At 40.3% G+C, this 26015-nt stretch overlaps 1 long non-coding RNA gene across 1 annotated transcript; it reads right to left on the reverse strand.

Moving 5' to 3' along the window:
• Window positions 1-20694: 20694 nt before the first annotated feature.
• Window positions 20695-22498, reverse strand: LOC127483798 (uncharacterized). The gene is made up of 2 exons (XR_016217979.1): window positions 22055-22498; window positions 20695-21897 (listed from the first exon to the last, which is right to left on the reverse strand). It is a non-coding gene; the product is annotated as an uncharacterized LOC127483798 (long non-coding RNA).
• Window positions 22499-26015: the final 3517 nt, after the last annotated feature.

A 26015-nucleotide genomic window follows, 5' to 3' on the forward strand; every position in this document is an offset into this window, starting at 1 on the left:
GCCTCAAACGTAAGCAGCATAGTGATCGTATCACCACTGGGGCAGTGACTCTACGTGGCCTGGAATGAGGAGACACCAACACTAGCCCCAGGTGGAGTCAGCCAAAACCCACAGATTCTGTCATTAGGAACTGAACACGCTATGACATGAGGGATCTCTCCTTCTTTATAGTAATTGAAAAGTGAGTTAAGAAAGGAGGTAATATGCAGATGAGTTAAATTGATAGAAATGACAGTGTTGGCTACATAATAATAATAAAGCTGTCCTCAGCTTACAACATATACCTGGCATGAATAGCTGTAAGTTCCTGTCTTTAAAATCAATTCCAAAGGGATGCACTCATCAAATCCCACACAGAGAGTAATAAGGGTGTACATCCATCCTTGTGATGCCGCTGACTTACAGTATATAAGTAGCCAGTCAGTATGATCATCTAGTTACAAGACGAGTAACTATAAAGAAAGCAGGTAAATGTTTATCCCTATCATCATCATTGGCATCATCATCATCATCATTTTAAAAAATGTTTTATTAATACAAAGAGAACAGATTTCATGTATTTCACATGTACAATTCCAAGAAGATCAGCACTGTGGCTTAGTGGGTTAAGACGCTACCAGTGGTGCCAGCACATTATACGAGCACAAGTTCGCACCCTCTTCCAATCCAGCTCTCAGCTTATGGGCTGGGAAAGCAGTAGAAGACACACAAGTGCCTGGGCCTCTGCTCCCATGTGGGAGACCCAGAAGAATCTCCTGACGCCAGACTTCATATCAGCTCAGCTCCCCACGTTGTATCTGTTAGGAGAGTGAACCAGAAGAGAGAAGACTTCTCTGTCTCTGTCTCTCCCTCTCTCTGTAACTTTACCTCTCAAATTAATAAATAAAATATTTTAAAAAACAGTTGGACAGATAGAAGTCACAAGTCCCAGTGTCACATAGCACATAGTGGCTTTTATAGTCATGGTTATGTGTAATATTCTGTATAAAGAATGAGGGGAGGGGGGTTCCAAGATGGTGGAATAGGGAGAGAGCTCAGTGATAGTCCAGGAAAAGATACTTTAATAAAAGTGGAGATAGTGAAGTCTCAGGGTTGAGTTTGGGAAAAAACTGCACAGGGAACTGTTCCGGAGTTAGAGGGACATGTGGATCGACGTGGAGGGCATGGGTACCCATGGCTCAGGAGCCCTGCTGCCGAGAGTCTCCTCTGCACCAGCGCTGGAAAGAGAGGTGAGGCAAAACCACAGCAGCCTGAGACACTGGTGGAAAAGCAGCAGGAAGAGCCTAGAGGGAATAAGGCTTGAAGCCAGGTGGGTAAAGTACACCAGATTAACTACAGGAGAGAAAAAAAAATAAAAGGGATGGTACAGACGATTCTCTCACTCCACACACCTTACAAAGGCATGCAAGACTATAGAGCAGGTGCCATTTTGGACATATGTAACAACTGTGCCAGCTCGCAGCTGCACCCGCCCTCAGCCAAACAGAAACACCTGACTCTGGAGGGGAGTAATAACAGGACCTAGTGAATGTGTGGAGCTTATGAACCATACTGTGAAAAAAAAATTGAGGGTGTGTGGGAGAACTCACAGTATGGCTGAGAGGTGAGTAGTCTCGGTGGGAGACTCACAATCTCGAGTGGCCTTGGCTACCCAGTGAGAGACATTGCAGTGGAATCTGAACTTACACTGAAAACTGCACAGATCCTTTGTGTGCTCCTTGGGACAGAACAGATGAATATTATATCCACTGGGGCTAGCGCTCAGGCACTGATTGCAATCGAGGAGAAGAGCTCACCTGAGCAGAATTACTACCCTTCTGAATAAAAGAGAGAGAGAGAGAGAGAGAGAATTGGCACACCCTTAACCCTGAAGAACTGAATAGAGCTCTCTGGCCACACCCACCACAAGCCACTAGAGATTCACCAAAAGCAGAGAGTCCACTTAATCTAGAGTAATAGTATAATGAGAAAAGCCACCACAGTGGAAAATAAAGAAGAAACCAAAGAATATCTCCACAAGCCAAACAACAAATGCAAAGACTGAGGAAACAAGAACAAGGAAGACAACTTGACGCTCCTAAAGGAACATGACACTCCAATAAAAGATTTTAAGATGATGAGATAGAAGAAATGCAAGATATGGAATTCAAAAAAATATATGATAAGAACATTTGGAAGGAATCAAAAACAATGTATGAACTACAGAAACCCATAAAGGACAGGATAGAAAATCTCTCTCGTAAAATGAATTAATAAGAAATCAAAATGAAATGAGGAATTTAGTAGAACATGAAATTGAGATATTAAAGAGAAATCAAAATGAAATGAAGAATTCAGTAGAAAAAAATAAAAAATACAGTTGAGAGCCTTAAAAACAGAATCAGTGAGGCAGAAGAAAGAATATCAGACTTAGAAGACAGAGAACAGGAAAGTATACAGTCAATCCAAAGACAAGAAGAGGAAATTAGAAATCTAAAAAATATTGTTGGGAATCTTCAGGATAGTATCTAAAAAACACAACATTCGGGTTCTAGGAGTTCCTGAAGGCATGGAGAGAGAGAAAGGTTAGAAGGCCTTTTTAGTGAGATACTAGCAGAAAACTTCCCAGGTTTGGAGAAAGAAACAGTTATCCAAGCACAGGAAGCACACAGAACCCTCAATAAACAGGACCAAAAGAGTGCGTCACCATGACACATTGTAATCAAACTCACCACAGTGAATCATAAAGAAAAGACTCTAAAATGTGCAAGAGAGAGACGTCAGATTACTCTCAGAGTAATTAGACTCACAGCTGACTTCTCATCAGAAACCGTACAGGTTAGGAGAGAATGGCGAGATATAGTCCAAGTACTAAGAGAAAAAAACTGCCAGCCCAGAATATTTTATCCTGCCAAGCTCTCACTTGTGAATGAAGGTGAAATAAAGACCTTTCACAACAAACTGAAATTGAAAGAATTTGTCACCACATCCAGCCCTGAAAAAGATGATTAAAGATATGTTACACACAGAAACACAGAAACACGGCCATATATACGAAAGAAGGTAAAGGAAGAAAATCTCCCAGTAAAAGATCACTGGAAGTTCAAAGCATATATTACAAATATCTTTGGGAAAATGGCAGGGCAAAGTCACTACTTATCAATAGTCACACTGAATATAAATGGCATCAACTCTCCAATTAAAAGACACAGACTGGCTGAATGGATTAAGGAACAAAACCCATCTATTTGCTGCTTACAAGAAGAGACCAGGATAAGTACCTGGCTCCTGCCATTGGATCAGCACGGTGCACTGGTCGCAGCACGCCGGCTGCGGCAGCCATTGGAGGGTGAACCAACAGCAAAGGAAGACCTTTCTCTCTGTCTCTCTCTCTCTCACTTTCCACTCTGACTGTCCAAAAATTAAAAAAAAAAAAAACATCTTTCCAACAAAGATGCATGCAGACTAAAAGTGAAAGGTTGGAAAAAGATATTCCATGCCCACAGAAACCAAAAAAGAGCTGGCGTAGCCGTCTTAATATCAGACAAAATAAACTCTAACACAAAAACTGTTAAGAGAGAAAAAGAGGGTTACTGTATAATGATTAAGGGATCAATTCAACAGGAAGATGTAACTATTATAAATGTTTATGCACCTGGTTACAAGGCACTGGGTTATTGAACAGATATGTTAAGGAACTTAAAGGGAGACTTAGACTCCAATACAATAGTATTGGGGGACTTCAATACTCCACTTTCAGCAACAAACAGATCAACAAGACAGAAGATCAACAAGGAAACAGCAGATTTAATGAACACTAGAGACTAGATGGATTTAACAGATATCGACAAAACTTTTCATCCTACACTTAAAGAATACACATTCTTATCAGCAGTACATGGAACCTAGTCTAGGATTTACACATACTAGGACATAAAGCAAATATCAGCAAATTCAAAAGAATCAAAATCATCTCATGCACCTTCTCAGATCACCATGGAATGAAGCTGGCAATTAGCAACTCAGGAATCTCTAGAGCATATGCAAACACTTGGGGACTGAACTTTGTGCCCCTGAATGAACAGTGGGTCATAGAAGAAATCCAAAGAGAAATCAAAAACTTCCTGGAAGTAAATGAAGATAAACAACACAACATATCAAAACTTATGGGATCAGGCAAAAGCAGTGTAAAGAAAAATTTTATAGCAATAAGCACCTACATCAGAAATTACTACAAAGAATTGTATGCCAGCAAACAGGGAAATCTATCAGAAATGGATAGATTCCTGGACACATAGAGCCTACCGAAATTGAACCATGAAAATATAGAAAACCTAAACAGACCCATAACTGAGACAGAAATTGAAACAGTAATAAAGTCCCTCCCAACCAAGAAAAGCCCAGGACCGGATGGATTCACTGCTGAATTCTACCAGACATTTAAAGAAGAACTAACTCCAATTCTTCTCAAACTATTCAGAACAATCGAAGAAGAGGGAATCCTCCCAAATTCTTTCTATGAAGCCAGCATCACCTTAATTCCTAAGCAGAGAAAGATGCAGCACTGAAAGAGAATTACAGACCAATATCCCTGATGAACATAGATGCAAAAATCCTTAATAAAATTCTGGCCAATAGAATGCAACAACACATCAGAAAGATCATCCACCCAGACCAAGTGGGATTTATCCCTGGTATGCAGGGATGGTTCAATGTTCGCAAATCAATCAATGTGATACACCACATTAACAAACTGCAGAAGAAAAACCATAAGATTATCTCAATTGATGCAGAGAAAGCATTTGATAAAATGAAACACACTTTCATGATGACAAACCTAAGCAAACTGGGTATGGAAGGAACATTCCTCAATATAATCAAAGCAATTTATGAAAAACTCATGACCAGCATTCTATTAAATGGGGAAAAGTTGGAAGCATTTCCACTGAGATCTGGTACCAGACAGGGATGCCCACTCTCACCACTGCTATTCAATATAGTACTGGAAGTTTTAGCCATAGCCATTAGGCAAGAAAAAGAAATTAAATGGATACAAAATGGGAAGGAAGAAGTCAAACTATCCCTCTTTGCAGATGATATGATTCTTTATTTAGGGGATCCAAAGAACTCTACTATGAGATTATTGGAACTCATAGAAGAGTTTGGCAAAGTAGCAGGATGTAAAATCATGCACAAAAATCAACAGCCTTTATAAACAGGCAAAGCCATGGCTAAGGAAGAACTTCTAAGATCAATCCCATTCACAATTCTAAAAAAACAATCAGATGCTTTGGAATAAACTTAACCAAGGATGTCAAAGATCTCTACAATGAGAATTACAAAACCTTAAAGAAAGAAATGAAGAGGATATCAAAAAATGGAAAAATCTTCCATGCTCATGGATTGGAAGAATCAATATCATCAAAATGTCCATTCTCCCAAAAGCAATGTATAGATTCAATGTGATACCAATCAAAATACCAAAGACATTTTCTCAGATCTGGAAAAATGATGCTGAATTTCATATGGAGGCACAAGAGACCTCGAATAGCTAAAGCAATCTTGTTCCACAAAAACAAAGCCAGAGGCATCACAATACCATACTTCAAGACTTACTACAGGGCAGTTGTAATCAAAACAGCATGGTACTGGTACAGAAACAGATGGATAGACCAATGGAACAGAAGAGAAACACCAGAAATCAACCCAAACATCTACAGCCAACTTATATTTGATCAAGGATCTAAAACCAATTCCTGGAGCTAGGAGAGTCTATTCAAAAAATGGTGCTGGAAAAACTGGATTTCCACATGCAGAAGCATGATGCAAGACCCCTACCTTACACCTTACACAAAAATCCACTCAACATGGACTAAAAATCTAAACCTGAGACCCGACAACATCAAATTATTAGAGAACATCAGAGAAGCCCTGCAAGATGTAGGCACATGCAAAGACTTCTTGGAAAAGACCCCAGAGGAACAGGAAGTCAAAGCCAATGTTAACAATTGGGATTATATCACATTGGGAAGTTTGAGAAGTATTTCTGAAAAGTCAAGAAAGTAAAGAGGCAAGCGACAGAGTGGGAAAAATGTTGCAAATTATGCAACCGATAAAGGATTAATAACCAGAATCTACAAAGAGATCAAGAAACTCCACAACAGCAAAACAAACAACCCACTTAAGAGATGGGCCAGGACCTAAATAGACATTTTTCAAAAGAGGAAATCCAAATGGCCAACAGACACATGAAGAAATTTCAGGATCACTAGCCATCAGGGAAATGCAAATCAAAACCACAATGAGGTTTCCACCTCATCCTGGTTAGAATGGCTTACATACAGAAACCTACCAACAACAGATGCTGGCAAGGATATGGGGAAAAAGGGACACTAACCCACTGTTGGTGGGAATGCAAACTGGAAAAGCCACTATGCAGGTCAGTCTGGAGATTCCTCAGAAACCTGAACATAACCCTACCATACAACCCAGCCAGCCTACTCCTCGGAATTTACCCAAAGGAAATTAAATTGGCAAAAAATTGAACTGTCTGCACCTCAATGTTTATTGCAGCTCAAATTACAATAGCTAAAACATGCAATCAATCTAAATGCCCATCATTTAACAGAAGACTGGATAAAGAACTTATGGGATATGTACTATGTAGAATACTATACTGAGGTAAAAAAAAAAAATGAAATCCGGTCATTTGCAACCAAATGGAGGAATCTGGAAAACATCATGCTGAGTGAAATAAGCCAGTCCCAAAGGGACAAATATCATATGTTCTCCCTGATCGGAGACAACTACCTGAGCACCTAAAAGGAAACTTGTTGAAGTGAAATGGACACTACGAGAAACAATGACTCGATCAGCCCTTGTCCTGACTGCCAAGGGACAACTTACTATTTTATTCCTTTTGGTATTTGTTTTGTTCTACTTAATACCATTGTTTGAACTCTTTAATTAACACACAATTATTCTTAGATGATTAAATTTAACTAAAAAGTGATCCCTGTTAAATATAAAAGTGGAATATGAGAGGGAAGAAATTCACAGTTTGGCACATGCTCACTTGGACTTACCTCTAATAGGAGAGCTAGAAATGTGCCAGGGGATTCCAATTCAATCCCATCAAGGTGGCTTGTACCAATGCCGTCTCACTAGTCCAAGTGATCAGTTTCAGTTCATAATTGATTATAATGATAGTATTAAGTGTCAAAGGGTTCACATAAATAAGACTAGTGTCTGCCAATACTAACTGATAGAAATAAAAACAAGAGAACAATCCAACATGGGAAGTGGAAACAGCAGACTCATAGAATGGCAGATGCATTAAACAGCACTCTGGCCTCAGAATTAGCCCTTAAGGCAGTTATATCTGGCTAAAAAGTCCATGAGAGTATTTCAGGCATGGAAAGTCAAGACACTCTGGCAAAAAAAAAAATGAACTACATGAAAGATCTCTGTGAGTGAGATCCCAGCAGAAAGAACGGGCCTTCAAAGAAGGAGGTACCTTTCTCTGAAGGGAGGAGAGAACTTCCACTTTGACCATGGCCTTGTCTAAATATGATCAGAGTCGGTGAACTCAGGGGGCTTCCATAGCCTTGGCAGCTCATGACAAGAGCCTCGGGTGATTACTGACGTCATAAATAAGAGTGTCAATTGTTAAATCAACAACAGGAGTCACTGTGCACTTACTCCCCACATAGGATCTCTGTCCTTAATGTGTCGTACTATTCAAATTAACGGTATAACTAGTACTCAAATAGTACTTTATACCTTGTGTTTCTGTGTGGGTGCAAATTGTTGAAATCTTTACTTAGTATATACTAAGTTGATCTTCTGTATATAGGGATAATTAAAAACAAATCTTGATGTGAATGGGATGGGAGAGGGAGTGGGAGATGGGATGGTTGCAGGTGGGAGGGAGATTATGAGGGTAAAAGCCACTATAATCCAAAAGTTGCACTTTGGAAATTTATATACATTCAATAAAAGCTAAAAAATAAAATAATAAAATAATGAAGAAGATTGGTAGGCTCCAAACACAGAGAAATGATAAGAAAATGGAAGTGCTATTTGCATGGGTTGATAGGCTTATACTGTCATATGTACTGAAATATTTTAGTATACCCCATAAATATAAAGTTATTAATGTTAATCAAAGAAAACAATACAATAATTTAAATGAGTATTTTTAGATTACTAAATCATGTCTTTTAATTACTTTCAAAGTGGCTAACAAATGACCCTCCCACCAGAGTTTGCCACCATCACTACATGCTTTGAAAATTTCTCTTTTTTGAGAAGCAGAAATATAGACAGAGAGAGAGGAGAGAGAGAGAGAGAGAGAGATACTATTCACTGACTGAGTCCTCAGATGCCCCCAATGGCTGGAGCTGGGCCAGAACTAAAGCCAGGAACCAGGAACTCATAAATAGCAGGGACCAAGTTGCTTGAGCCATTATGGCTGCAGCAACTCTGCATTAACAGGAAGTTGGACTCAGGAGCCAGAGGTAGGCATCAAGCACAGACATCTAAACCTACAGAATAAACACTAGGCCGAATAACTACACCAATCACCCTTCTTTCAAACTTGCATTGAAGGAATTCCTAAATTGGGTTTGAGAGATATTCATATACATTTTTGTCAACATCAATAGCTACAAGAATTTTCCACGTCTTTGTGAGTGATGTGGCTTTTCAAATTGCCTCATCATACCATATGAACATTTATCTGTTTAGATATTTACGTTCATTTTCATCTATGAAAATAAACTTATTTAGGAAAATCACAAACCAATTGTCAAATTACTGACAAAATAACAATTAACAGTCATTTTGATGTAATTTAGGTATTTATTTCAAAATGATTTTGCTCTTAACATTTAGATATGGAACCTTTTCATTTTCTCTGAATTTCTTCCACTATTTTTATGCTCACAAATCCTTCCCTGTTCAGTGACTTAATTAATACACATTGACCTTTTTACTAAGAACTTCAAGATTTAATTAGTTTGATTGATCCAAAATCAAGTGAGGTACTTGATTTACTTGCTTACTATAATTTATTTTTTACTCATTGGTGATTTCACAACCAGTCAACTTTTTTCTCAAATATTCAACTTTGTGATACTCACACCGGAGTGTTTTTTTAGAATGTCCTTATATTAGACTACAGAAAATCCCCATCGCCAACAGCAACAACAGATGAGATGCCTTCAGCCCTCACTGCGGGTTTGAGTAGAGGCTGCAGGTGCCTGGGGAGCACTGTGCTCTTGCAGCACAGAAGTAGGTGGCTGAGTCTGCAGGACGGGCAGCTGCGATGTGCAGGGAGAGACGTTTGTCCTTCTTGCTCATGAGGACGGTGAGCCTTTGCTCTTCTTTCTTATCCGCATTTGAGAGAATGTTTATAAGGAACTGGAGACCTGCTCCAGGTTCTTGCTTATACCAACTGAAGTAGGTGGAGGCACTCTCTGTGTAAGTGCAGTTGATAACACAGCCGTCTCCCTCCTGGACACTCAGGAAAGAAGGACTCTGCTCCACCGTCTCTCCTCCACTCACACCTGTGCAAAAGGATAATCCAGACATGATTGTCAGGTCATTACTCTCCGAAGATTGCATCATTTTTCCTCAAGGTGATTTCAGGCAGCCTAGAAAATGCCAGCCTCATCCTCAGACTTCTAATGAACATTACTAAGCTCCCTCTTCCCCAAAAAACTCCCAACTCACAGTGCAGCTGCAGCCACAAGAACAGGAAGAAAGGTCCTGCAAGTGTCCTCATGGTTCTGTCCATCAGGACCTGCGAGCTCAAGCCAAGAGAGCTCTGTCTATCACAGATGTCTCCTCCTTTGCTCCAAGGCACAACGGTCTTCAAACTGCACAGGCGTCTGCTTCTGTCTTGAGCCTTCTCCTATAGAAGTCAACCGAAAAGAGCCTGTCCTATACCATGGGTCTGCAGAGACGCTCTGCCCTCTTGTGGTCAGACACTCAACTACTAAACCACTGACCTGATTTCTTTTTGTTGTTGTTGTTTTGTATTTTTTTCCTGTTAGATCTGTATTTTCTTTCTTTTTTTAACTTTTATTTAATGAATATAAATTTCCAAAGTACAGCTTATGGATTACAATGGCTTCCCCCCCATAACGTCCCTCCCACCCTCAACCCTCCCCTTTCCCACTCCCTCTCCCCTTCCATTCACATCAAGATTCATTTTCGATTCTCAAATCAGTTTAGCATACATTAAGTAAAAAATTCAACAGTTTGACCCACACAGAAACATAAAGTGAAAAATACTGTTTGAGTACTAGTTATAACATTAAATCTCAATGTACAGCACACTAAGGACAAAGATCCTACATGAGGAGTAAGTGCACAGTGACTCCTGTTGTTGACTTAACAAATTGACACTCTTGTTTATGGCATCAGTAATCACCCGAGGCTCTTGTCATGAGCTGCCAAGGCTATGGAAGCCCCCTGAGTTCACCGACTCTGATCATATTTAGACAAGGCCATGGTCAAAGTGGAAGTTCTCTCCTCCCTTCAGAGAAAGGTACCTCCTTCTTTGATGACCCATTCTTTCCACTGGGATCTCACTCATGGAGATCTTTCATTTAGGTTTTTGTTTTTTTTTTTCCCCCAGAGTGTCTTGGCTTTCCATGCCTGAAATACTCTCATGGGCTTTTCAGCCGGATCTGCATGCCTTAAGGGCTGATTGTGAGACCAGAGTGCTGTTTAGGACATCTGCCATTCTATGGGTCTGCTGTGTATCTCACTTCCCATGTTGGATCATTCTCTCCCTTTTTTATTCTATCAGCTAGTATTTGCAGACACTAGTCTTGTTTATATGATTCCTTTGGTTCTTAGTCCTATCATTATGACCAATTGTGAACAGAAATTGATCACTGGGACTAGTGAGATGGCATTGGTACATGCCACCTTGATGGGATTGAATTGGAATCCCCTGGTATGTTTCTAACTCTGCCGTTTGAGGCAAGTCAGCTTGAGCATGTCCCGAATTGCACATCTCTTCCCTCTCTTATTCCCACTCTTATATTTAACAGCGGTCACTTTTCAGTTAAGTTTCAGCACTTAAGAAGAATTGTGTATTGATTACAGTATTCAACCAAAAGTATTAAGTAGAGCAAACAAAAAAAATACTAAGAGGGATAACATATCAAGTTGTTCATCAACAGTCAGGGTGAGGGCTGATCAAGTCACCAATTTCTTTCATCCTGAAGGATATCTTTGAGAAAATATACAAATCAGCATAGGCCATGAAGCAAGTTCCAAGTTTGTCTCCAATCAGAAGTTCTGTAGATTAGCAGAAAGCAAACATAATGAAAATGTAGGGTCCAGAATTCCACTTCATCTTCTCAGTACACTACGGAGTCATTTTAAAAGAATTTGAGGGAGCCAGCACTGTAGCACAGCAGGTTAAAGCCCTGGTTGGCCTCCAATATGGGTAATGTTTCAAGTCCTGGCTGCTCCTCTTCTGAGCCAGATCCCTGCTAATGTGCCTGGGAAAGCAGTAGAATATGGCCCAAATCCTTGGGCCCCTGCACCCAGGTGGAAGACCCAGAAGAAGATCCTGACTGCTGGATTCAGACTGCCCAGCTCCAGCTGTTGTGGCCATTTTGTGAGTGAACCACTGGATGGAAGACTTCTCTCTCTCTCTCTCTCTCTCTCTCTCTCTCTCTTTCTCTCTGTATGTTTGTGTGTGTTTGTGTGTGTGCGTAACTCTTTCAAATAAAAATATACATCTTAAAAAATATATAGAAAATATATATTTCAAAAATGTAGGTATATATGTATATACGTTAAATGCACTTCTAGATTTTTTATTTTGAAATTATAATCAGGATGGGATTGTGGGATAGTAGCTAAGTTGCTACTAGAACAACTAAATCTGATGTCAGAGTGCCTGGAATCCAGTCACGTCTTTGATTCTGATCACTTCCTGCTAATGTGCAAGCTGGGAGTCAGCAGATGAAGGCTCAAGTACTTGGATCCAATATGGAAAAAACAGGTGGAATTCCTGGACCCTGATTTGAACTAGTAGAGTCCTGGTTGTTACAGCCATTTGGAAAGTGAAACAGGGGTTGGAAGATTCTCTGTCTATCTCATTAGAAAATAAAAATAAGAAAACATTTTAAAAAAAACAAATTGTGGGAAACAACTGCAGCAGATAAGAGCTGGAGCAGGTGGCAGCTTGGAGATGCAGGTGAGACCAGACTGCAACACACCACAGTGCTATAGCTGGAGGGAGAGCATGGCAAGAGTCTGGACTGGTGCCCTGGGGGCCAGCAGTTGTTAGTGGTTGCCCATGGACCCCATGGATGTATAGGAGGCACATTTATCTCACCCCCACATCCCCACAACATCAACTATTTCCCAGCTGAGAAAGGGCAGGTGCCATTTTGGGTTTAGGCAGGGCTGCAGAAGACTTTGTATGAGCGCATAGCAACTGGCTGAGACAGGATGCCATCTTCTTGACATTACTGGAAGCAGTGGCAGGGAGAGAACAAGGTTCGGCCAGTGGCTCTTGTGTATGCATGTGATCCAGAGATTCTAGCAGAGAGAACAATCCACAGCAGGTAGAAGATGAGTGGGCAACCATGGCCAAGGCTCCCGAGATCAAGATGCCTACACAGAGCTATCTTGGGGAACATCTGTCTCTGTTGACTGGACAGTCCAGCAGGGCAGAGAGAAACCTTCACACCCAGTGAGAGTGGGAGACTTGTGTAATGAGTCCATGGGGACTCAGTGGTTACATGAGAAGGTACAGGGTGTAGCTGGGTCTCTGGGCAATCACTGGGTGTGGCTCCACACATTCAAAGCTCTTTGGTTACCTAAAGCAAATAATTCCGTTGGGTAGTGTGTTCAGAGTGAAGACTGTACAAACCATTTGTGTGGTTCATATGGTGGAATGGATGACTACAGACTAAGGACTAACACCCAAACATTACTCATCTTGGAAGAGAGAAGGTGAGGGGGTGATCACACCAACAGAGGTGACCATTCCCTCCCTCCCTCCTCTTCTGTTTACAAGAGATCAACTTTACCCAACTTGGGTGTTGCCCTGGATATTTGCCCCAACCAAGAGCACTAACCAGAGCTCACTGGCCACACCCACCCACATCTCTTGGTATTCACTGAAAGTGCAGATTTTCCATCTAACCACAGAGGCATAGCTCAAAGATAAAAGCCATCAGAGGAAAAAAGCAACCATCAAATCCACAAATACCTAAAAACAAATGTAGAAGTTTATGAAACAAGAATAAGGAAGACAATATGAGGCCCACAAAGGAACACAACATTTCAGTATTAGAATGCGAAGATGAAGAGATGGAGGATAGGCCAGAAATGGAATTCAAAACTTAGTCATAGGGTTACTCAAAAGCAATCAGAAGCAAATCCATGAACTAAAAAAATCAATATATGACATGAATGAAAATTTTCCCCATGAAATAAGATTTTAAAGAAAATCAAAATGAAACAGTAGAAATGAACAACCCAATAGATCAAATAAAAAATGTGATGGAAAGCCTTAGCAGAAGACTTGGGGAGGCAGAAGAAAGAATATCCAAACTAGAAGACAAATCTTTGGAAATCTTATAGTCAGAAATAAAATAAAAACAACAAGAGGAAGATAGAAAACTTTAAAAAGTATTAAAGATTTATGGGATAATATCAAATGAACCAACATACAGTCTTAGGAGTTCCTGAAGGAATGGGAAGAGAGAATGGAATAGAAGGCATATTTTGGGAAATAATTACAGAAAATGTCCCTCATTTGGAGAAAGAAAAGAACATCAAAATAGAGGAAGCATATAAAACTCCTAATAGACATGACTAGAAAAGATCTTCACCACTAAACATTGTAGTCAAACTTTCTACAGTAAGACATAAAAAAAAAAGATTCTAAAATGTACATGAGAGAAATGCCAGATTACTTTCAGAGGATCTCCAATTAGACTTCAAGTTGACTTTTCCTCAGAAACCCTAGAGACTAGAGGAAAATGCCAAGATATAGTCTAAGTCTAAATAGAAAAAAAAACTGTCAACAAAGAATACTGTAGGGGGGCCGGTGCTGTGGTTCACTAAGTTAATCCTCCACCTGTGGTGCCGGCATGCCATATGGGCACTGGGTTCTAGTCCAGGTGGCTCCTCTTCCAGTCCATCTCTCTGCTGTGGCCCAGGAGGGCAGCAGAGGATGGCCCAGGTGGTTGGGCTCCTGCACCTGCTTGGGAGACTAGGAGGAAGCACCTGGCTCCTGGCTTCAGATCGGTGCAGTACACCAGCCATAGCAGCCAATTTGGGTGTGAACCAATGGAAGGAAGACCTTTCTCTCTCTCTCTCTCTCTGTCTCTCTCTCTCTCAATGTCTAACTCTACATGTCAAATAAAAAAAATTTAAAAACAAAAAAAGAATACTGTACCCTGCAAAGCACTCATTTACTCATTTATGAATGAAGGTGAAATAAAGGCCTTCCACGACAAACAGAAATTGAAAGAATTTGTCATCACAAATGCAACATTACATAGATTCTTAAGGACATGCTACACATCAAGTGTCTGGTAATAATAATAGACAGAACAAAAAGGAGGGAATTTCCAACATGGGAAGCAGTCCACACAGCAGACTTATAGAATAACAATCACTTTAAGTAACACTCTGACCTCAGAATCAGCCCTTAAGACATCTGGATGTGGCTGAAAAACCCACAAGAGCATTTCAGGAATGGAAAGCCAAGACACTGTGGCAAAAAAATATCCTATACCAAAGATCTCTGTGCAAAGAAGGGGCCATCAAAGAAGGAGGTACTTTTCTCTGAAGGGAGGGCAGAATTTCCACCTTGCTTATGGCTTTGCCTAAATACTGATGGAGTTTGTGGTCACAAAAGGCTTCCATAGACTTGGAAGTTCATGACAAGAGCCTAGGGTGATCACTGATGTCATAAATAAGAGTGTTCATTATTAAATTAACAACAGGAGTCACTGTGCACTTACTCCCTATGTAGGACCTCTGTCCTTAGAGTTGTACTATGAGAATTAACTGCAAAACTTGTTCTCAAACAGTACTTACTAAGTTGTGTGTGTGTGTGTGTGTGTGTGTGTGTTGCGGACTACAAACTGTTGAAATCTTTGCTTAGTATAGAGTTGGTCTTCTGTATATAAAGTTAATTAAAAATGAATCTTAATGAAGAATAGGATGGGAGAGGGGTAGGAGGTGGGATAGGAGTGGGGATGGAAGGGTGGGGATGGAGGAAGAATCACTATATTCCTAAGGTTGTACTTATGAAATTTGCCTTTATTAAATAAAAGCTTTTTTAAAAGACATGCTACAAACAAAAACACAGAAAGATATCCATCATTATGAAAGGATGTGAAGACAGAATATCCCCCAGTAAAAGCACAAAAGAAATCCAAAGTAAACAATAGGAATACTTATGGAAAAATGGCAGGGCCAAGTGGTTACTTATCAATAGTCATCTTGATGGTAATTGACCTCAACTCTCCATTTAAAAGACACAGACTGGCTGAATGGACTAAAAAAGAAACTCATCTATTTGCTGCCTACCAGAAACACATCTGTCCAACAAAAAAATACGCAGACTGAAACTGAAAGGATGGAAAAAGATATTCCATGATAATGGAAAGCAAAAAAGGGCAGATGTTGCCATCCTAATATCAGACAAAATAGACGTTAGCATAAAAACTATTAAAAGAGATGAAGAAGGGCACTATATAATGATTAAGGGATCAATTCAACAGGAAGATATGACTATAATAAATGTATATGCACAGAATTAAAGAGTGGTCGACTACTTAAAATAAATGTTAATGGATCTCAAGTGAGACATAAACTCCAATATAATATGAATGGGGGACTTTAACACCCCATTTTCATCAATGGACAGATCAACTGCCAGAAAATCAACAAAGAAAGAACAGAGCTAATCAACACTATGGACCAAATGGACCTAACTGATATCCACAGAACTCTTCACTACACAATTGTAGAATACACATTCTTCTCATCAGTGCATGGAACTTTCTGTAGAATAGACCATATGCTAGGCCATAAAGCAAGTGTCAACAAATTTAAAAAAAAAAATCTCATGTATCTTCTTTGACCACGATGGAATGAAGCTAGAAATCAACAGTTCAAAAAATCTATACATCAGATGCAAACTAATGGAGACTAAACAACATGTTCCTGAATAAACAGTGAGTCATAGAAGAAATTAAAGATATATCAAAAAATTTCTGGAAATGAATGAAGATGACAATACCTCATATCAAAATTACGGGATACAACAAAAGCAGTGTTAAGAGGGAAGTTTAGAGCAATTGGTACCTACATCAAGATATTGGAAAAGTACCAATAAATGAGCTATCAATGCATCTCAAGGAAATAGAAAAACAACAGTAAAACGAGCACCAAATTAGTAGGAGGATTAAAATTAGAGAAGAGACAAACAAAATTGAAACAAAAAAAAAAACAAAAGATCAGTTAAATGAAGAGCTGTTTTTTGAAAAAATTCACAATATTAAAAAATAAAAAGAAAAAAGAAAAAATACACAATATTGATACACCATTGGCCCAACTAACAAAAAAAAAGAGCAGATCCAAATCAATAAAATCAGAGGTAAAAAAGGAATCAAAAAACCAGATACCACAGAAATAAAAAGAATAATCAGGAATTACTACAAAGAGCAGTATGCCAACAAATTGGGAAACATAGAGGAAATATATAGATTCCTAGACCCATACAATCTACCAAAACTGAGTCAGAACACACAGAAAACATTAACAGAAGCCGGCACTGTGCCATAGCAGGTAAAGTCGCCACCTTCAGTGCCAGCATAAATATGGGCGCTGGTTCAGTCCCAGCTGCTCCACTTCCAATCCAGCTCTCTGCTGTGGCCTGGGAAAGCAGTAGAAGATGGCCAAGTCCTTAGACCCTGCATCTGCGTGGGAGACCCAGAGAAGGCTCCTGGCTCCTTGCTTTGGATTGGCACAGCTCCAGCCATTGCAGCCAACTGGGGAGTGAACCAGCAGATGGAAGACCTCTCTCTCTGCCTCTCCTTCTCTCTGTGTGTAACTCTTTCAAGTAAATAAACAAATCTTAAAAAAAGAAAATGTTAACAAAGCAATAACCAATATGGAAATTAAATTGGTAATAAAGACCCTATCAGAAAAGAAAAGTTCAGGACCAAATGGCTTTACTGCTGAATTCTTTTTTTTAGCATTTATTTATTTATTTGAAAGAGTTACACAGAGAGAGGAGAGGCAGAAAGAGAGAGAGAGGTGTCTTCCATCTGCTGCTTGATTCCCAAGATGGCTGCAATGCCAGAGCTGCGCCAATCTGAAGCCAGGAGCCAGGAGATTCTTCCGGGTCTCCCACATGGGTGCATGGACCCAAGGGCTTGGGCCATCTTCTGCTGCTTTTCTAGGCCACAGCAGAGAGCTGGATCAGAAGAGGAGCAGCCAGGACTAGAACTGGTGCACATATGGGGTGCTGGTGCTACAGGCCAGGGCGTTAACCAGCTGTGCCACAGTGCCAGCACCTACTGCTGAATTCTACCAGATGTTTAAAGAACAAATTCCATTTCTCAAGCTATTCAAAATAATTGAAATGGAGGAAATCCTCCCTAACTCCTTCTATGAAGCCAGTATCATCTTACTTCCTAAACCAGAAAATGATACAACAGAGAAAGAAAACTATAGATCAATATCCCTGATGAACATAGAAGCAAAAATTCTCAAGAAATTTTAGCTAATTAAATCCAACAACACATCAGAAAGATCATTCACCTGGACCTAGTGTGAGTTATCCCTGAAATGCAGGGATGATTCAACATTTGCAAATTAATAGATGTGATATAGCACATCAACAAACTGAAGAACAAAAACTAGATGGCTTTTTTACTTAAGAGATGCAGAGAAAGCATTTCATAAAATACAACATCTTTTCATGATGAAAACCTTAAGCAAATAGATTATGGGAGGAACATTCCTCAACACAACCAAGGCAATTTATGACAAACACAAGGCCAGCATCCTACTGAATGAGGAAAAGCTGTAAGTATTCCCACTGAGATCCAGAACCAGACAAGGGTGTGAACTTTGATATAGTCCTGGAAGTTTTAGCCAGAGCCATTAGGCAAGAAAAAGATCAAAGGAATACAAATTGGGAAGGAAAAAAATCAACTACCCCTATTTGCAGATGACATGATTCTACATATAGGGACTCCACTAACAAACAATTGGAACTCATGAAAGACTTTAGTAAAGCAGCAGGGTGTAAAATCAACATAAAAAATCAATAACATTTTTCCACACAGACAACGCCCTGATGAGAAAGAACTTATAAGATCAATCCAATTCACAATAACTACAAAAAGAATTAAATACCTTGGAATAAATTTAATCAAGGATGTCAAAGATCTCTATGATGAAAATTACAAAACACTGAAGAAAGAACTAGAAAAGGACATTTTAAAGAATGGAAAAAGCTTCTACATTCATGAATTGGAAGAACCATATCATGAAAATGTCCATACTACCAAAAGCAATGTACAGATTCAATGTGATTTCAATCAAAATACCAATGACATTCTTTGCAGATCTAGAAAAAAGAATGCTAAAATTCATAGGGAGGGGGCTGTCGGTATGGCGCAGTGGGATAATGCCCTGGTCTGAAGCACCAGCATCCCAATGGGCACTGGTTCTAGACCTGGCCACTCTACTTCTGATCCAGCTCTCTGCTATGGCCTGGGAAAGCAGTAGAAGATGGCCCAAGTCCTTGGGCCCCTACACCCACATGGGAGACGCAAAAGAAGCTCCTGACCCCTTGCTTCAGAAAGGCATAGCTCCAGCCATTGTGGCCAATTGAGGAGTGAACAATCAGAGGGAAGACCTCTCATTCTCTCTGCTTCTCCTCTCTCTCTGTAACTCTGACTTTCAAATAAATAAATAATATTAAAAAAATCATATGGAAACAAAAGAAACCCTGAATAGCTAAAATCAATCTTATTATTTTCATCTTTTCGAGGAGACAGTTAAAGAGAGATAGAGTAAGAGAGCGAGAGAGAGAGAGAGAGGTCTTCCATCCACTGGTTCACTCCTCAAATGACCACAATGGAAAGAGCTGAGCTGAGCTGATCCAAATAGGAGCCAAGAGCTTCTTCTGGGTCTCCCTAGTGGGTGCAGCACTTGAGCCATCTTCTACTGCCTTCCCAGGCCATACCAGAGAGCTGGATCAGAAGCGGAGCTCAGACTCAAACCAGCACCCATATGGGATGCTGGCGCTATAGGCCTCAGCTTTAACTCGCTGTGCTACAGTGCCAGCCCCTAAATCACTCTTTTAGAACAAGAATAACACTGGAGGCATCCCAATACCTGATTTCAAGACATACTATGGCTCACTTATAACCAAAACAGCCTGGCACTGGCACAAAAACAGATTCATTTGCCATTGGAACAGAATGGAAATTCCAGAAATCAATCCATACATCTACAATCAACTCCTCTTTGACAAAAGAGCTAAAATCAATCCCTGGACCAAGGACAGTCTCTTTAACAAATGGTGCTGGGGAAACAGGATCTGCACATGCAGAAGTATGAAACTAGAACCCTACCTTACATCGTACACAAAAATCCACTCAAAATGGATCTGATACCACCAATTGCTAGAGAACATTGAGGAAAATCAGCAAGACATTGGTATAAGCAAAGACTTCTTGGAAAAGACACCAGAAGCACAGGCAATCAAAGTCAAAATGTGACAAATGGGATTACATCAAGTTGACAAGTTTCGGCACTGCAACAGAAACACTCATAAGGGGCCGGTGTTGTAGTGTATTGGGTGAAGTCACCGCCGGCAGTGCCAGCACCCTATGTGGGCAATGGTTCAAGTCCCAGCTGCTCCTCTTCTGATCTAGCTCTCTACTTTGGCCCAGGAAGGCAGTGGAAGATGGCCCCAGTCCTTGAGCCCCTGCACTTCATGGGAGACCTGGAAGAAGCTCCTGGATCCTGGTTTTGGATTGGCCCAACTCCGGCCATTGTGGCCATTTGTGGAGTGAACCAACAGATGAAAGACCTCTCTCTTTCTGCATCTGCCTCATTCTAATTCTCCCTTTCAAATAAGTAAATAAATTTTAAAAAACACTCAGCAAACGAAGAGACAACCAACAGAATGGGAAAAAATTATTTGTGAAATATAAAACTGATAAAGAATTAAAAACTAGAGGATATAAAGAGTCAAGAAACTCAACAAAAACAAAACAACCCAGTTAAGAAATGGGCAAAGCACTTAAACAGGCATTTGTGAAACTCTGTACAAAAGGTAATATCAGAGTTCAGAAATGCCATCCCTCACCACAAGGATAGGAGGAGAATGGCAGAAGAAAGAAAGGAGTGACTTGCAAAAATTGAATTTCACAAGATTGAGCAAATGCAAGATTCTTGATTTATAATATGCAGAAATAATTCAAAGTAGTGGTCTTGTGAATTTAATTTTTATCAAAATTTATCAAAGAAGGGACACCAAATATTATAAATGATTTATTTGTCATTCCAGCCAGCCTGCTTGTTTTTTAACTTCCATTTGCATGGAATATCTTTTTCATCCTTTAACTTTCAGACTGCGTACCCTTATTGGTGTAGTGTGTTTCTTGTAGGCAGTATATACATAGGCCCTGGTTTTTTTAATCCAGATTTTATTTATTTTTATGACAGAATTACATTTTAATTTTTACCTTGCATTTTACTATTTTCTCATACCATGTATTAATAATTTCACAGAAAAGTCAATAAAAATACTAATAAAGTATAAAGACATTTCGATCATGAAGAGAATTCTCTAACCTTGACAACAAGTCCACAAAGGGAGAAAACTTATTTTTGCCAGTAAGGTAAACCCTAGAGATCTAACTCAAGATCACTAACTCCCAACAATAACTCATTCAAAATGTTCTAACATTTATTGGGTCACTTTGAAAGTGAATTTCTTTCAAATGTTTTACGTGTCCATCTATTGAAAACATAGCACCAAAAATCCTGGACTCAAGTGTCAAAATTAAATAGAGCAGATCTTCAGATTCCATTGCATATGTTCTTTTTTTTTACTCTTTTCATTGAGTTTTATTTATTTATGAGTGGAGACTGGCACTGTGGCTCAGCAGGTTAAGCTACCACTTATTGTACTGGCATTGCTTATCACAACACCAATTCAAGTTCTCTGCTCGATTTCTGATCTAGATTCTGCTAACATGCCTGAGAAGGCAGCAAAAGATAGCCCGAGTTCTTGGACCACCTCCACTGCCATCAGCCTAGCCCAGATACAGCTCTTAGCACCATTTGGAGAGTGAACAATGGAATGAATGATCTAACTATCTATCCCTCCCTCTCACCATCTCTCCCTCCTTCCCTCACCAATTCTCTTTGTCAACTGCCTTTCAAATAAATAATCTGCATTTTTTTTTAAAAAATGAAGAGAGAGAAAGAGAGAGAGAGAGAGGAGAGATCATACAGGTGCTGGTTCACTCCTCCCAGTGACTGCAACAGCCTTGCTGCAGGTTTGGGTACAGGCTTCGGGTGGATGGGGAGCACTGTGCTGGGCTGCACAGAAGTAGGTGGCTGAGTCCACAGCACGGGCAGCTGTGATGTGCAGGGAGAGATGTTTGTCCTTCTTATTCATGAAGACAGTGAATCTCTTCTCTTCTTTCTTGTCCATACTTGAGATAATATTTAAAAGCAACTGGAGGCTTGCTCCAGGTTCTTGCTTATACCAGTAGAAGTAGGTGGAGGCACTGTCTGTGTAAGTGCAGTTGATAACACAGCCGTCTCCCTCCTGGACATTCAGGAAAGAAGGACTCTGCTCCACCGTCTCTCCTCTACTCACAGCTGTACAAAAGGAGAAGTCACACACGATCATCAAGTCATCATTTCCCAAAATTTTTTTTCCACAATGATTTCAGGCAGCCTAGAAAATGCCCGCCTCCACTCAGACTTCTAAAGAACATTTGCTAATCACCCTGATTTCCCAAAGCTCCAAACTCACAATACAGCTGCAGCCACAAGAACAGGAAGAACGGTCCAGAAAGAGTCCTCATGGCTCCACCTATCAGGACTTGCAATCTCCAGCCAGGAAAGCTACAGCGATTATCAGTTGTCTCTTCCTGTCCTCCTAAGACCAGTCGTTTTTCAAACTGGCTGCGCAGCAACCTGCTTCTGTCTTTAGCCTGCTCTTAGAGAAGCCAAGCAAAAAGAGCCAGTCCCACATCGTGCATCAGCAGAGACGTGCTGCCCTCTTCTGGACAGAGCCTCAACTGTTAAACCGCTTACCAGATCCTCACACCCTGACAGGCATCTTTGGAGAACAAGGGAAACAGCCATGAGTCACGTAAACCAAGGTCCAAGTGTGTCCCCAGTCGGAAATGATGAAGTTTGGCACAAAGAAACATGGTGAAAATGTGGGGTTCAGGATTCCACTTCATCTTCTCAGCACTCTTCTGAGACATTTTAAATGAACTAGAGGGTACTGGTTTGTCACCAACAGGATTAGTCCACTTGATCAGAAAAACGCTGGCATCCACTGACTACTTCAGAAATAAAGTCCTTCCTCCTCTTACATTTCCTACTTCTTAAACTGGACAAGAATCCCTCAGACAAAACAACCATCTTGATTCAGTCCAATAGGAAATCTCTTTCTACAGGTCACATATGTACCCACTAAGATTGTAATAAAATAGAGAGCTTTGCTAAATATCTCAGATGCACCCCACTGCAGTCTCTGCTCCCCCAAGTCTGGCATTGCTCTGACCTTGCCATTCCTAGGAAATAATGCCATGGATCAAAACAGCAAAATTTTTTCATTAAAAATGACTGAATTGTAAAGTAAAAGATAGAACAGAGTGAAATCTTCCATGAGTAAATTGTATTAGTGTAACCAATGGGGAGAATATACCTTGTAGACTGTGAGGAGAAACCTGAAGTGGATCTTAGGATTCTTTCTTCTGGAAGAACAGATTGCGTGTGTTATGGACATGTGGTTTATCTATTGGCAAGAATTGACAGAAAAGAGTAGAAACTCTCAGAAACATCAGGCTACAGGTAGATTTAATGGGAACAAGTGTACATCTCTCCCAGGTGTGCTTACACATGATAATGTCAGTGTGAGTGGTCCCGCTTCAAAACTGATTACTGAATAATCTGCAGTAGAATTACTCCCTGCCTGTTGCCTTGACTACTGACTATTCAGGCTTCCCTAGATTTTACTGTCAGTGTCTCAAATCATGGTTTAGAATTTCAACTTATGATTACATCCTTCACTCCTTTAAATTCTCTCCCCAAACTGTGTCTCATTTGTGTTAATATCATGCATCTTTGGGTTCATTCCAGCAGGAATAAATCTGGGCAAGTGTAAGTCAATGCCTATCAGTGGAGCAGACATGTGGGAATGTGACCTTGAGAAATCTGCTCTCAAGAGAACCGAATCCCAATCAGTGTTAGAAGCAACAGTTCCTCTCCTGTGATTTGAGTCCATACAACTCCAGGAAATATAGGAAATTAATATTATTTCTTATCCACACTGTAGTTTATATATCCCAAGATGCTGACTATGCAGAATCACATTCCTAATATAGAAAGAAATGTACATATTTCAAAATATATGCAGAGGTATATACTATACATGCACTTAACAAAATTTCATTAATTAATTGTAATTCAGGATGGCATGGTGGGACAGCAGGTAAGCTACTCCTTGGGACATCCATTTCATAGTGCTTGGGATACAATCACATCTCCACTTCCAGCCACTTCCTGCTGTTACACAACCTGGGAGCCTGCAGGCTTGGATCTCTGTCACCCATGTGGGGACCTGGATGGAATTTCTGGCTCTTGGTTTTGACCTGCTCCAGCTCTAATTGTTGTGTGTATTTGGAGAATGACCAGAGGATGGAAGATCTCTCTTTCTACTTCCCTCTCTCTGTTGCTCAATCTTTCAAGTAAACATTAAAAAATAAAATTATGATTCTTTCACTCATTCTTTTTTTGAGATTTATATATTTATTTGAAAGTCAGAGTTACACACAGAGAGAACAAGAGGCAGAGAGAGAAAGAGATCTTCCACTTGCTGGTTCACTCCCCAGATGTTTCAATGGCCGGAGATGTGCTGATCAAAAGCAAGGAGCCAGGAGCTTCTTCCAGGTCTCCCCAGTGGCTCCGGGGCCCAAGGACTTGGGCCACCTTCTACTGCTTTCCCAGGCCATAGCAGAGAGCTAGATCCGAAATGGAGCAACAGAGACTGGAAACGGTGCCCATATGGGATGCCAGCACTGCAGGTAGCGGCTTTACCCCCTATGCCACAGTGCCAGCCCCTCTTTCATTTGTTCTTATTGGATGATAATTGTCAAGTGTTTTATCCATTTTTCTTGCAGACTTCAACCTTTGAATTTTTAACAGCAATAAATGTCCATACTTATGGTAGACAATATAAGTTTCTACACATTTATATAGCAGGTACTGATCAAAAGTAATTAGCATGTATATCTCTCCACTTATTTTTCTCTGTAGTCTTTACAATCTCTTCTAGTACTCATGAAATATGTATTTCATTATGGGAAACTAGTCACCCCACTGTGCCATGGAGCAACAAAACTCACTTCTTCTATCTGAATGTGTTTTGTTACCTGTTGTCCAACTTCTCACTGTCTTCTTTGCCTTACCTTGCTAGCCTCTAGTAATAATCAATTCATATTTTCTTAGGGCTGGCACTGTGGCGTAGTAGGTTAAGCCTCTACCAGTCTCATTGGCGTCTTATACGGATGCCAGTTTGTGTCCCAGCTGCTCTTCTTCTGATCCAGCTCATTGCTAATGGCCTGGGAAAATAGTAAAAGATGGCCCAAGTACTTGGGCCCCTGCACCCACGTGGGAAACCCAGAAGAAGCTCCTGGCTCTGGCCTCAGATCAGCCCAGCTCTGGCCACTGCAGCCATTTAAGAAGTAAACCATAAGATTAAAGAAATTTCTGTCTCTCCCTCTCTCTGTCTATAATTCAACCTCTGAAATAAATAAATAAAATCTTCTAAAAAATAACTAATCTATACCTTCTTAAAGTTGACCTGTTTTAGCTAGCACATCGTAGCAATAACATGCAGTATTTGTTTTTCTGTATCTCTTACTTCATGAATTATAATGTCCTCCACTTCCATCTATTTTGTTGCAAATGACAAAATATTATTCTTTTTATGGCTGAATAACATTCAGAGTCATAGTACAATGATAAAAGTTGCCACAGCAAGAAGAAGGAGGGTGAGGAAGACCAGAAGGAGGAAATGGAGGAGTAGGAGGAGGAGGAGGAGAAACCAACGGGTATCTCCACAAATGCCAAACAACAAATGCACCAATCCAAGAAACAAGAATAAGGAAGACAACATGATGCCCCCAAAAGAACACAACACTTCAATATTAGATTGTGAAGATGATGAGATAGAAGAAATGCAAGATATGTAACTTAAAAATTTGACCATAAGATTAGATAGAAGTAATCAAAAACAAATGCACAAACTACTGAAATCTGTGCAGGACATGAAAGAAAATTTTTCCCATGAAACTGAGATCCTAAAGAGGAATCAAATTGAAATGAAGAATTCAACAGAACAAATAAAAAATAGAGTGAAAAGCCTTAAAAAATATAATTAGTGAAGCAGAAGAGAGAATACTGGACTTAGAAAACAAAGCACGGCCGGCGCCGCGGCTCACTAGGCTAATCCTCCGCCTAGCGGCGCCGGCACACCAGGTTCTAGTCCCAGTCGGGGCGCCAGATTCTGTCCCGGTTGCCCCTCTTCCAGGCCAGCTCTCTGCTGTGGCCAGGGAGTGCAGTGGAGGATGGCCCAAGTGCTTGGGCCCTGCACCCCATGGGAGACCAGGAAAAAGCACCTGGCTCCTGGCTCCTGCCATCGGATCAGCACGGTGCGCCGGCCGCAGTGCGCCAGCCGTGGCGGCCATTGGAGAGTGAAC

The sequence above is a fragment of the Oryctolagus cuniculus genome, chromosome 12 (assembly GCF_051225735.1).
Source record: "Oryctolagus cuniculus isolate XC-2025 breed Fujian yellow rabbit chromosome 12, ASM5122573v1, whole genome shotgun sequence".
NCBI classification, from domain to species: Eukaryota; Metazoa; Chordata; class Mammalia; order Lagomorpha; family Leporidae; genus Oryctolagus; species Oryctolagus cuniculus.